Raw genomic sequence first — 13,544 nt, forward strand, 5'->3', positions numbered from 1 at the left:
TAGCACGCAATGTCGTGTCATCTGCGTAAAGGAAAGCTTCTGATTGTGATAGGTGATTAGGCAAATCATTTATGTAAAGTAAGAAAAGCAGTGGGCCAAGTATCGATCCCTGCGGAACACCCTTGTTTGTTATTTCAAAGTTAGAAAGCGAGGAACCAACACAGACAACCTGTTGTCTGTCTGTTAAATAACTCTTTATAAGCTTCAGCATGGGCCCGTCGACACCTACTGCCCGTAGTTTAGAAATGAGGATGTCATGATTGATGGAGTGGAATGCTTTTGATAGATCTATGAAAACTGCTCCTGCGTAGAAACCAGAATCAATGGCGCTTTTTATTTTATCTGTGAAAGAAAGTAAAGCGTAGTCAGTCGAAGAACCCGCCCTGAAGCCGAATTGATTTGAGGAAAGAATATTAAATTTTGAGAGGTATGTGGTAAGGCGTTTTTCAATGCACTTTTCAATGACTTTGCTAAAGAAAGGGAGAATAGCGATAGGACGATAATTTGAAATGCAAGACCGGTCTCCTTTCTTAAACACGGGAATAATTTTAGCTTTTTTTAGCTGTCTTGGAAATATTCCACTCGTGAAGATTAAATTGGTGATACAGGATAAAGGGTTAGCGATGCAATGAGTGACAAATTTTACATTCGCTGAACTGATTTCATCTAGACCTGCGCCCGTAAGCTTTAAATGATTTATGACATTGATAATCTCGTCTGGGTCTGTTGGAAATAAGTACATTGATTGTGAGCAACGTTGAGGTGATACTTGATTATTGTTGTTTTCCTCGGAAGTGGGACCACAGAAAAATTCATTGAAAGCGTTGGCAATATCTAACGTTTTGGTATAGAAGCCACGTGATGATTTAATCTTTCTTATGGGTTCATCCCGACTTGATCCATTTAAGAAAGAATTTATTATTTTCCATTGTCGCTTTGCATCTGAACCAGCCTCAGCTATTCGACGTTCGTAATATATTCTTTTGGCTTCTTTTAGTAGCTTATTCAGTTGATTACAGTAGACTTTATAGTGCGTTCTGAGTCGAATGTTGAAAGGACGCTTTTTAACTTTGCGGTAAAGGTTGTCTTTTTTGCGTAAGCTAGTCAGAAGGCCATTTGTTAACCAGGGATTTTGCAACGCAGGGATATGTCTCCGGCACCTCACGATTTCGGTCGAATTTACGATACATTGTTTTATGCTATCTGAAAATTCAATAAATGCTAAATCTACGTCTGATTCTGAGTTTATGGAAGACCATTTTAGCTTGGAAACCTGTGTAATATAGTCATATTTGTTGATCACAGCTTTATCGAACTTATGACAAGGTTTATGTAGTTGACAAGGAAGTTTAAAGAAGATAGGGAAATGATCCGTGATGTTATTCTCAAGTACACCGCAAACAGGAGGACACAAATGATTAGAAAATATGTGGTCGATTAATGTGGACGAAGACCCAGGGGTACATCTGGTTGGAAGGGAAACCAAAGATTCGAGGCCAAAACCATGAAGGCAGTCAGTGTAAGCAATAGTAGCGGCGCTGCAGTCGTCTAGCAAATTTAAATTTATATTAATGTCACCAAGATTGAGAACATTTTTCTTTTCTGAGGATAATTTACCAAGCACAATGTTCAATTCATTGCAAAAAGCAGATACAGACGATGAAGGCGACCGATATAAGCAACCGAGAATTGTTTGATTGACATCCTCCAATTCAATCCACACAGTTTCACAATTTGGCACCGAGAATATTATGTCGTTCCGCCGTTTGTAACGAAGATTTGCAGATACAAAAACAGCGACACCGCCATAGCTTTGTTGTGTACGGTGGCAGTATTCGGAAGTAGAAGAGGGAAATCCGTATAAATTGCCGTCTGCGTGAGATAGCCAAGTCTCTGACATGCAGAGAAGTGAAAACTTGTGATCTAAAGAGGCCAGAAAATCAGAGATTTCATCATAATGTTTTTTAGACTTCGTGCATTGAAGTGAATTGCAGAGAGGCATGGGTTTAAAAAAAAGGACTGAAGTTGCATAGTCGAAAAATAAGATGACATTATCGCAATACGTTCAGGCGCTAAGTTAGCTACTCGGCCTGCTGGTCTTCATCGGAAGATAGATAAATCGCCCTCAGACGAGATACGGAAGACACGACTGTCACCCGTCTTTCTGGCTTTTATTTGGCAATTTTCAGTCCAAAGAAACTGCTAGTCTTTGTCCCTTTTCAGTGACTGAGCTTTTGCGAATAGAATTTTGTTTTCGCGGGTTAGGTGATCACTAATGTAAATGGGAACATGATAAGGGCCGGGGAATCCGAGATCCTTCGAATTTATGTGAGCCTTTCGCGCCTTGGTGATGAAGTCCTGCGTTTTTGTTCTAGAGGAGAAGCGGGCAATAATATTCTTATTGGCCGATCCAGACTTTGTTGGCACGCAGTGGACAACATCAATGTCAGCTTCAGAAATTGGACAGCTTATTTTATCGCCAACAGCCTTCAAGAGCGCAAGGCAGTTCTCGCCCTGTGTGCAGGCTACGCCCTTGATTTCCACATTGTTTATTCGAGAGTACTGTTCAAGTTCTGACAGACGTTTGGCCATTGCTGTATTTTCAGTTTTGAGTGTTTTGTTGTCTGCAGTCATAACAACATTCTGAGCTCGGACTTCTTCAACCAACGAGTTAAGCATGTCGACACTTTTCGTTAGTGCCTCTATTTCCAGTTTCATTTCAACAATGTTAACTTCTGATGACAGTCTTATTGAGCATTTTTCACAAGATCAGAGACAACTTCTTCCGACTGACTCTTGAACAAAGCTTCTAACTGATCAATTCTTTTTGCAAGCTCAGCACAAGAAGGCATGGTGTAAAGCACAAACAATAGCAATATATGGGCACTTGCAGCAGCGGTGGTCACCGAAGGAATTGTAAACTACTAGTTTGCAACCTTTAACGGCACTAACCTGCAAAAACAGAGTAATCCTTGAAGTTCGTTGTTTCCAGCCGTGACCACCGCTGCCAAATGATGCCAAGTCGATTTCGCCATCCCACTTATCCGGGAAGAATGAACCAGGCAGCTGCGCAGTGCCGACTATCGACTCGGGTTGACCGTGCAGGAAATCCACGCAGGTTCCACCAGTGACACACGAGACACGCGATGAAACCGAGGCAAGAGCAACACGTGCGCCGAGGTGACCGTACACGGCTTGGTATAAACGACGAGCACTGCAAAAACAGAGTAATCCTTGAAGTTCGTTGTTTCCAGCCGTGACCACCGCTGCCAAATGATGCCAAGTCCCATTCAGTCAAGACTTGCTTGATGGGACGGTGCTCTAATTGGGCGATCTGGATATGTTCCTTCAGAACGCGATTAAAGCGCTCGATTTGCCCATTTGATTGGGGATAGAAAACTGATCACCTCAAGGGCTGAATTCCTCGTTGTGAAAGAAAAGCCTCCAAGTGTTGGGACTGAAACTGTGGACCATTGTCCGTAACTATGGCATCAGAAAACCTTCCCGGCTGAAGAATTAAGACAGAAACTCAATGATGACCTCAGAAGTAACCGTATGTGTGAAACAAAGCTCTGGCCATTTGGAATGGTAGTCGATGAGAGAAACAATGAACTGGGCATTTTGCGGAACATTATGCAAAGGACCGATGATGTCCATGCCGAGTTTCTGCCAAGGCCGATCAGGCCACTGGACTGGCTGCAACGGAGAAAATGCGAGTTTAGCAGACTTGTCAGCTGCCTGACATATATGGCAGTTGTAAACTGCATGCTCGACCTGCTTGTCTAAGGCTGGCCACCAGTACCTGTCTCGGAGATTCTGTTTGGTGCGGACAATGCATAGATAGGCCTCATGGGCAAGCTGTATTTATTAGCTGTTACGGAAAGAAGCAGGGGGAATCACGCGTTCATCGCGGAAAAGCAAGTCCTCGGCACAAGACAGTTCCTGTCGAACTGCGAAGTAAGGCAAGAATTCAGAAGCAAGAGCACATTTGGAAGGCCATCCTTCACGTAAATATTTGAGAACTTGAGACAAAGTGGAATCTGCGGCTTTAGCTGCCTGAAGCTCAGTTTTAGTAATGCAGGAAGTAACTAATGAAACAACTTCCTCATCCCGCTCTTCAGTAACCGGTATCTGACGAGGAAGGCGCGACAGTGCATCAGCAACCACGTTATTAGAACCTTTACAATATTGAACACTGAAATTATGATACATGAGTTTGGCACACCAACGGGAAATGCGAATGGGGCGGTGGCCTTCAGATCCTGCAGAAACAAGAGCAACTAGTGCTGGTGATCTGTACGTAATGTGAAGTGCCGGCCCCACAAGTAAACATGCCATTTCTCACAAGCAAAAAGACACGCGAGAGCTTCACGCTCTCCTACTGAATATCTGCGTTCAGCAGGGGTCAATGTACGAGACGCAAAAGCGATAGTGATCAGCTGATCACCTCTGAGTTGTTGAAACACTGCTCCCAGTCCAACATCGGACGCATCCGTCGTGATGACGATGGGAAGCTTGCTCATTGAAAATACTGACAGGTGGCTTTGAGGCCAGTATTGACTTAACTCGAATGAAGCTCTGCTCAGCTTCAGCTGACCAGTTAAAATGCTGTGCTTTACGAAGTAGAGTACGCAGTGGTTCACAACATCAGCATAGTGAGGAACAAACTTGGCATAATAACCAACAAGACCTAAAAAGATTGCAAGGTTTTGGCATCAGTAGGCCGTGGGGCATTGACAATGGCCTGAACTTTAGATTCAACAAGTGTCAAACCGCGGAAACTGACGTTATGTCCTAGAAATTGTAACTCATTCGCAGAAAAATGCACTTGTTATTAAGTTTCATACCACATTCACTGATGCGGTTGAGAACAGTATGCAAGTTAGCATCGTGCTCTTTGCAAGTACGTCCTCACACCGAAATGTCATCCAAGTAACAAAGGGCGCCATTACAACCCTTAAGAATAATTGACATCATTTTCTGAAACACTGCAGGGGCAGATGTAAGCCCGAAACACACGCGGCGAAACCGAAACAAGCCTTCGTGCGATACAAATGTGGTTAAGTCTCTACTGCACTCAGAAAGTTCAACTTGGTGATAAGCGGACGCGAGGTTCAGCTTGGAGAAACATACCGCTCCGGAGAGCTGATGAAGCAGTTCTTCAATGTGAGGAAGTGGAAACCTGTCTACGACGATCGCCTTGTTCGGTTCTCGTAAGTCGACGCATAGTCGAAGGGATCCATATTTTTTCTTGACGATGACCAGTGGAGAAACCCAGTCGGAAGCAGAGACAGGCTTGATGATTCCGCTGGCTTGAAGGCGAGACAGTTCCGCAGAGACTTGCTCACGGAGAAGAAGAGGAATGCGGCGCAGCTTGGCACGCACAGGGCACCTGGTCGACGCATCACTTTATGCACAAAACCGCGCACACAACCCAGTTCACGGGTGAACAGGTGGTAGAATTGAGAAGGCGCGTTGGCCGGAAGATCATCTTGGATGTCGACTTGAGCACACGTCATAGACGTACCGACGATGTTGATGGACAAAGCCCTGATGGCATCACGTTCCAAAAGCAAGCTGCCATTGGCAGTTACATAAAAAGTAATGGAAGCAGTGCGACTGCGATAGGAGACCTGAGCTGTAAAGTGACCTAAATTATCAATCGTTTCCTTGGAATATGTTTGTAGAACGACGTGTGAAGGCAAAAGCCGAATGTTGGAAAAATGACTATGAAAGTCAGCGGCACGGATTAAAGAGACTGAGGCACCAGTGTCCACGAGAAATGACAAGGGCACATGGCCCACTGAAGCTACGATGCGGGGCTCGGGCGCAGTGTGGAGGCCATCCACATTTAAAACAGTGACCGTACTGGTCTGTGCAGTGCTCGAAGGAGCGGACGAAGAAACTGGTTCAGGAAGATTTGCTGGACGGGAATTGCATTCGGACAGAAAATGTCCGATTTTTCCGCACGCAAGACAAGTGCGGTTTCTCGCGGGACACTGCGTGAAATTGGCTAAATGCCGAGCCGATCCGCAACGAAAGGAATGCGCGGTTGCACTTGGAGAAGAAAATTGCGAACATGAGTTAGGAGCTCGGTGCTGTTCCTGAAAACCAGAATTTGGCGAATTGGGGTCGCCATATTGCCGGCTTCCTCGCCGCGGCGACGCAAAGAGGCCGCCATGTTGGCCGCCACGGAAGGACTGTGCAGGCGGGCGTCCATGTTGGCCGCCGCGCCGAGACGAAGATGAAGGGCCGCCATGTTGACGCGTCCCGTGAAACAAAGAGCCGCCCCGCCGCCTTGGCCCCCGCAGCAGAAAGTTGCTGCACTGAATGCGGAGCGAATTGCTCCAACTGGGAGCGAATAAGCTTGTCCTCTCGCGCAATCGAGAGGGCTTCGGATAATGAAATCGAGGAGCCCTTTTGAAGCATGCGGCAGCGGACGTTTTCCGAGGCTACACCGGTGAAAAGCTGATGGCGGATCATATCGTCCTCGAGCGCGCCGAAGCCGCACGACGCGGCGAGCGTTCGAAGAGAAGTAATAAACTCGGCGACTGGCTCGCCAGGCAATTGTCGCCTTTCTTGGAATTTTACGCGTGCGAGATAATCGCACGAGACATCTTTAAAATGCTTATCGAAAAGAGCAACAGCATTCTTGAAGGCATCGCCCGACGCTGGCGTCGGTGACGAGTTAGTGGCGTTCAAAGTACAGAAGAGCTTTAACCCGAAAAAAAGTCTAGGTGGTGTTGGCCCAACGCGTTGAGCAGCAGGGCCTTGCGACGCTCGGGCTTGCTGGCGTCCTCACCGGCCGCGTCTGCGTAGGCCTGAAACACCAATTTCCAGTCCGCCCACGGAAGTGGCGGGTCTCAGGGTGAATGAAGAAATAGGGGAGGTGGTATAGGAGACGCCATTTCAAGCAAGAAGAATGTAGAGGTGCAGACGAGAAGAAAATGAGGCCAATACACTGTTTGAAGACGACGACAGAGGCGGCGTAGCTGAAAGAAGAAGGAATGAAGCGACGCAGCACGCAGCAGCCATCTTGCTGGGAACAAAGAGCGTCTAGGGTTAGCAGGGTAGGTCCATTAGAAGCAAGAAAAAGACGAACACGGAGAACGAAATGGGTTCTTACACGTCCTCGTCGCCATTGCTGCGTTGGGGGCTGGCTGGTCCCGACGAAGCAGAAGAAGAAGACGGCCGACCCGACGGAGACGTACGCGGTCGGCGGGGACGCCGACCATCCCGAACACACGGGTTGGCGCGAAGCGCCGAAGAGAAGAACAACCGCACTCCACGGTTACCCAACACACACTGATTTTATTTACAGTCGCCTTGAAATCCTGGATGCCAGAGTGGTGCCCCCTGGCATCCTCACATGCCATTCCGAAACCGAAACTGAAAACCTAGAACACAACACTGTGACCATGCACAGGAGAACATGCTCTTGTGTGCGACCAGCGTTCGGCTGCCCTATGCCCCTTCTTGTCGCACAGAAAACCGCGATTTGCAGGCTTCTCTGTCTTCCTCTCAGACTCTGATTTTGACATCGATGGTCCTGGTTCCTTGGAAACACGTTATCTTCCTAGTTTAGTGAGCGCCTGCGCTTCCATGAAGTTATCGGCAGTCTCATAAAGGAAACTCAGCGTCTAGCAGCTTCTTTTTTTAAGAAAATCCGGAGTGCCGGAAAGCAACCCTTCACGAACTGCTTACTTATAAGGAGTTGTTTCAGGCTATCGAAGGTTTTCTCCGTTTTTTCCATCTTCAGCCAACAGTGAAAGTAGCCGGAAACTCTGGAAGCATACTGCAGACCGGTCTCGTTCTCTTCTGGCCTGGTTTCGCGAAACTTCTCTCGGTAGCCTTCCGCGGTACATTGAAACCTCTGAAGAAGTGCTGCTTTTTACTCATTGTAATTCAGCGCAGCTGTTGGATCCGACCGGCCTATGACAGTTAGTGCTTCTCCCGTCATGCATAGGCTAAGCGAAAGAGCCCACTTCTCGCGTGACCATGCTTGACACGTTGTAGCCCCTTCAAATAGCTGCAGAGACGCGTCGAGTTCATCTCGAGCTTGATGGAAGAGTGGAATCAATTTATTAGGACTGCAGACCTCCTAAATACTTGTAGTATTCATGCTAGATCCACTTTTTTTTCGTCAGCCTCAGTTGACTGTAGCCTGCCTGTACTTTCGTGAAGTCGAAGATTCAGTTCTAGAATCTTCAGCTCATGTTCTTGTGCTTTCTGCTGCCGTCCAGCATTTTCTTTCGTGAACTCGCGTTCCTTAGCACGTTCATCGCGGGCTTCAACACACGCTCGTTCGACCCATTCTCTCAGCTCCTCACCCTCCAACCTGAACTGTCGACCAAGCGCAATAAATTTTTTCCTATCCATGACCAGGCTGTGTCTGAGTATGGCTTCAAATGTAAATTAGCCATCCTGGTGGGAGCTCGCCGATTGTGGCGGTTCGTGTGCCCTGAGGAAGAGACAAGTTCATGGAAAAGAAGACACTTATGCACAACACAATTCAAGCACAAATGCACACCCTTTCAATACATGGGCGAACAGTACAAGATGGTTACGTTCCTTCTGACTCTCAGTAGTTACAGTGCCGTAGTCGCGCTTACTCGTTGGGTAACCTTCGTCCAGAGAGGACACTCATGGTGCCGGTGACCGCGTAGTCGACGGATGCACGCTTGAAGCAGGAGTGAGAGAGGCGCTTACTCGTCCGGCTCAGGAACGCTCCGAAGCACGATGACTCTGCGTAGCGCCGAGACCACGCCCCAGTTGGTTATGCCGGATTGTGAACCTACACGTGGCGCCAAGGCCACGCCCTCAGCATGCGGTTGTCCTTGACCCCAGCAGACTCGGCTCCGTGGAACGACTCTGTAGCTGGTTACTCTCGAACATCATCTGACCTACGATCAGCAGCCCGTCCTGGCCCGCTCACACGTTCATCATAGAAACGCGCTGAAGGACTCGATCTGGAAGCCACCCGTTCACCGCAGGAAACGCCAGGCTCGTCCCGGCTGGTCCGATGGCCTCAACGTGGAAACGTACGCTCTGCCAGTCCGACGTCTCTTCTTCTTCTTCTTCTTCTTCTTCTTCTTCTTCTTCTTCTTCTTCTTCTTCTTCTTCTTCTTCTTCTTCTTCTTCTTCTTCTTCTTCTTCTTCTTCTTCTTCTTCTTCTTCTTCTTCTTCTTCTTCTTCTTCTTCTTCTTCTTCTTCTTCTTCTTCTTCTTCTTCTTCTTCTTCTTCTTCTTCTTCTTCTTCTTCTTCTTCTTCTTCTTCTTCTTCTTCTTCTTCTTCTTCTTCTTCTTCTTCTTCTTCTTCTTCTTCTTCTTCTTCTTCTTCTTCTTCTTCTTCTTCTTCTTCTTCTTCTTCTTCTTCTTCTTCTTCTTCTCGTGGCTCTTACCCAATGCAGGAGATTGTTGACTGGTGGGTGATTTTTTTTTTGTTTTTTCGAATTACTAGTCGTGTAAGCTAGAGATAGGTAACACATGAAATTTAATTACAGAATAGAAATACCTAAATGAATAAAAAGTTGAATAATTTAGCCCGAAATTCGTTTAGTCTGACTGATAAATTCCTCTATGGCGTAATAAACATTCATGTGTCTGAGCCCAGGGTAGAGATGCGAAATGATAGAACAACTGATTCGGATATTTTCATATCCATGTTTCGAAGAGGTGGTGCTATGAATCGTTTTCTCAATGACGTGTACCGGCGACAGGATAGAAAGTAATGACTGATTGTTTCCTCCTCCTTACAGAAGAGGCACAGAAGAGGCAGCGCTTGACTTGCTCTATTCAGGTATAGTTTAGACAGAGGTAACCTGGTAGCGAAGCTTGGTTATGGCCACTTCCATAATTCTCGACCGTGTTAGCTCACTGTTCCAGGGAAATAATAGGTGCTTATATTCTGGAGAATCTGTCAAGACAGGGACTGATAAGCATTTTCTGAAAGTTAGGGTGTGGAATCGTGCGATTGAAATGTATCTTGTCAGTGGGTAAACCGGAATGATTGGCACCAAAAGCGCTGCCTTTGTGAAATAATCAGTGTTTTCGTTTAAAAACGAACCCTTGGGTCCTGGTACGCAAATTAATTGGAGGCATTGTAGGTACGCGGATAATAGTATTCTGAAAAGCTTTAAAAGAGGTGTTTCTCAAAGTGCTAAGAGAAAAGAACACACAGATCATGAGCCAGTGATAATTGCTATACTGTGTTTAGACTGGGTAGCATTTGGAGAGCGAATATTATAGCCATAAATTCAGCTGTAAGAACTGGAATAAAGTCTGATAGTCGGAAAGAAAAAGACCAGTGATGTTGAGGGCAGAATATCCCCATGCCAGCTTTTTACTCAATTTGCGATGCACATGTAGCAATAATTACATTCGTTGGCAGGTTATTTAGATGCTCTTCTAACAGTCCATTGAAAATTTCATGAGGTAATAATTTCGCGTTGTTTGGAAAACTATCGTGATAGACAATGTCTGTGAATTTAGGTTGCATGGTCAAAGGACGCACATCAAGAATTCGTATATTTAGAAAATCGAGTAATGTTTGTACAAATATGATTTGTGGCTTGCAGAATCTAGACCAGTGCTCGGAGAAAAATAAATCGAGATTGGAGATGAAAATTATTTTGGTATGAATAGACATTGTTTCGTGCCACCGCAAGAAAGTCTGCACTATAAGTAGGTTAAATCGGTTTAACAGGGGTGGTGTTCTGGCTCCCAGGTATAATACTGCATTTCCCACATATTTTGGAAGGCCTAAGCACAGCCGTAAAGCCCCTCGCTCTGATAGGGCTAGTGGCCGAATCTGGTATGCTGACGCACCGCAAAAAAGAACACAGCCGGATTCTAATACCAGGTGTACGTGCGTTTTGTAGACTATCAAAAGTGCTTTCCTTCTCACACCCGATGTGCGGCTGCTCAGCTTGCGCCATACACCCATTGCCCGTGTTCATTTTGCTGTGATACATTCAACATGAGGTTGCTAGTTTAGTTTTTATTATATATGACTTCGAGGTATTTTAACGAAACCACTTGCAGGGTATCCTGCAGCTTCTAAATCAAAGATATTCTCACCAGATTGTTACCGGGAAAAGCCAGAATAGCAGACTTATTGGTATTAAGACTTAACTGTAGTTCATCTAGCTACTTCTCCAATTCACTCAAGTAAGACTGTAAAGTTTTGTAAGGGCGTTGCATGTCAGCAGCCATAGCAAAAACGCAATGCCGTCCGCATAAACATACGTCTGCACCCCTAGTCGAATAGGAACAGTACACATCAAGATGTTGAATAGTGCTGGTGAAATTACTGATCTTCGGGGTATGCCTCGCGTCTGCTTGTGCTTACAGGAAGAAAGCCATCTTTAACGCAGTAAAACTTCCTTTCTTTAAAAAGTTCTGTCACCCATGCTACAATATAAGAAGGGAGTCCATGGAAGCGTACACGATTTATTATTACTGAATGTTCGACGCTATCGCAAACGTTACAGATGTCTAATGTAACCATAGCAGCGTACTGTTTTTAATGCCAGGCAATGTGTACCCGACTTTCGAGGTCTACGTGCGCATTCCAGATTGAACGTTCAGATTTAAAGCCAATTTGGCTGGGGCTCAACAGCTATAGTTCATTAACAAATGTTATTATGAGACCATGAAAGACCGTTTAAAGAAGTTTCACTACATTTGATGTTAATGCTATTGGTCATCTAATGTCGATATCATATCCAGTCCCCTGTTTTTTGAGCAGTGGTATGATTTAAGTAATGTTCCACTCATAAGCTATTCCTACCTTCTTAAGGGAGTAGTTTATTAGGCTTAGCAGATCCTTGGGGAATTCCCGAAATATTATTTTTAGCATTGAGTTTGTAATTCCATCAGGTCCTGGTGCTGAATTTGGCAACCTTAACATAGCCTGATCTAATTCCGAAATCGATACTGTATACTAAAAAAAAAATGGCTGGTGTATAAACCGATGTAGGAATGCGCGTTGTGAATCTAATTTTTAACCCTCGAGCTAATGTATTTAGTATTTCCTGTAATTCTTAGCGACGCGTAAACCACTGAGTCCACATTTTCTGGCATTGGAACTTTCTTTGTACAACGTAGGAAATCTTATAGGGCTCGAACATTTTTATTCAGATAAGTAGTAAAAGTGACTCTTACCATATTCTTCTTTCGCGCGTGATACTGTACGTTTAAATGTTCCCATAATGAATTGATACTCCTTCCAATCTTGTGGGCTCTGATTTCGTACAAGCCTTTTCCACGCAGTTTTTCTCCTTCTATAGTCCCTTGTACGCTCAGTGTTCCACCATCGACTGGGTGGAGCACTCTTGGTTGACGCTGACGTAATCAAAAATTCCGAAGTGTTTTTTTTTATAATTCCAAAACAGAAAGAACGTTCTTACCGAGGTCTTCGTTTCTATTACCGGACGCTACGTTAATGTTGGAGCGCAAGCAGTTTTTAAACTTTTTATAATTAACCAGTGTTTTACCTTTTCTTTCAAACGATTGAGTAGGACACCCTATTTCAAAGTATACCAGAAGGTGATCACTGTTTGAAGCGAAATCGACTGTTCTCCAGGACTTCAGTTGAACATTTGCGCTACAGAACGTCAGATCTAACACTGATCGCGCTCGACCACGAACAAACTTAGGTTGTTTCACATTTAGGCAGTTAAAACTTGTATGGGTTATCCAGTTCCACAGAAGAGTTCCAGCAGAGTCTGTTCTAAAACCCCATGACACGGGATGGGAGTTGAAATCGAAATATTTCATTCTTGCATCTACTTAGGGAACAGTCCAATTGTTGTGTATTTTGTGTCCCTGAGGAAAAACACCCTTACGAAAATCCAATATATGGACTTGTATGAAAATCCCCATAGAAGACTACATCAGGAATTGGGCATATCATGCTTTATATGGAATCCCTATATACGGGCCTCATATAGGGTTGAGAGCTGGGCTAGTTGGTAGGACATCATTTAACCATATGGTGTAGTAGCGCAAATTCACGGGGACGAAGAGGACAAGAAAACACGACACTCGCTACACTCGCAACTAATTTTTATTTCAGAAGCAGCACCTCATATATAACCTATAACCCTAGCGACACAGAAAAGAACTACGAACACTGAATCATTGCCAACAGAAGCTTTTGCGCAGACTCAAGCGATATTACACGGCAGTTAAGCTTAGACTCTTTTAAATGACATAACTAAAACAGCCCTGGGTAACATAAAATAAAAAAAAACCCAAAAAATTTGCGGGAATTCACACGTGTTTGAAACAAAATTTTGAAACGACAAAAAGGAGAGTATGACACATGGAAACACTGATCTCAATTAAGTCCTTCGAGGTAGCTGGCTTCTCGGTTACTTAATGAAACCGATGACTGACTAATGCATCCTTCTTTTCTTTTTTTAATGTGAAAGGCTTCGACAATTTCTCTGGTTAGTTGGTTTCCATGACGGAAGACTACGGTTGTGTCACTGTACAGTGGTGAGTAGCCACACTGGGAACAGTGTCTCTTTATGTGAGAAT

The 13,544-nt window shown here is 45.0% G+C and overlaps 1 protein-coding gene across 8 annotated transcripts in view; it reads left to right on the forward strand.

Moving 5' to 3' along the window:
* Nucleotides 1–13,544, forward strand: part of LOC119177760 (glycoprotein-N-acetylgalactosamine 3-beta-galactosyltransferase 1) — a 442,569-nt gene that overhangs the window by 134,918 nt on the left and 294,107 nt on the right. Inside the window, exon 2 of one of the 8 annotated variants that reach the window (XM_075865894.1) lies at nt 9,758–9,798. The exons of the other annotated variants lie outside the window; for them this stretch is intronic. The gene's annotated coding sequence lies outside the window, so the exon portion shown is untranslated. The remainder of the gene's footprint in view (nt 1–9,757; nt 9,799–13,544) is intronic. 8 annotated transcript variants of the gene reach the window in all.

The sequence above is a fragment of the Rhipicephalus microplus genome, chromosome 1 (assembly GCF_043290135.1).
Source record: "Rhipicephalus microplus isolate Deutch F79 chromosome 1, USDA_Rmic, whole genome shotgun sequence".
Classification (NCBI taxonomy): domain Eukaryota; kingdom Metazoa; phylum Arthropoda; class Arachnida; order Ixodida; family Ixodidae; genus Rhipicephalus; species Rhipicephalus microplus.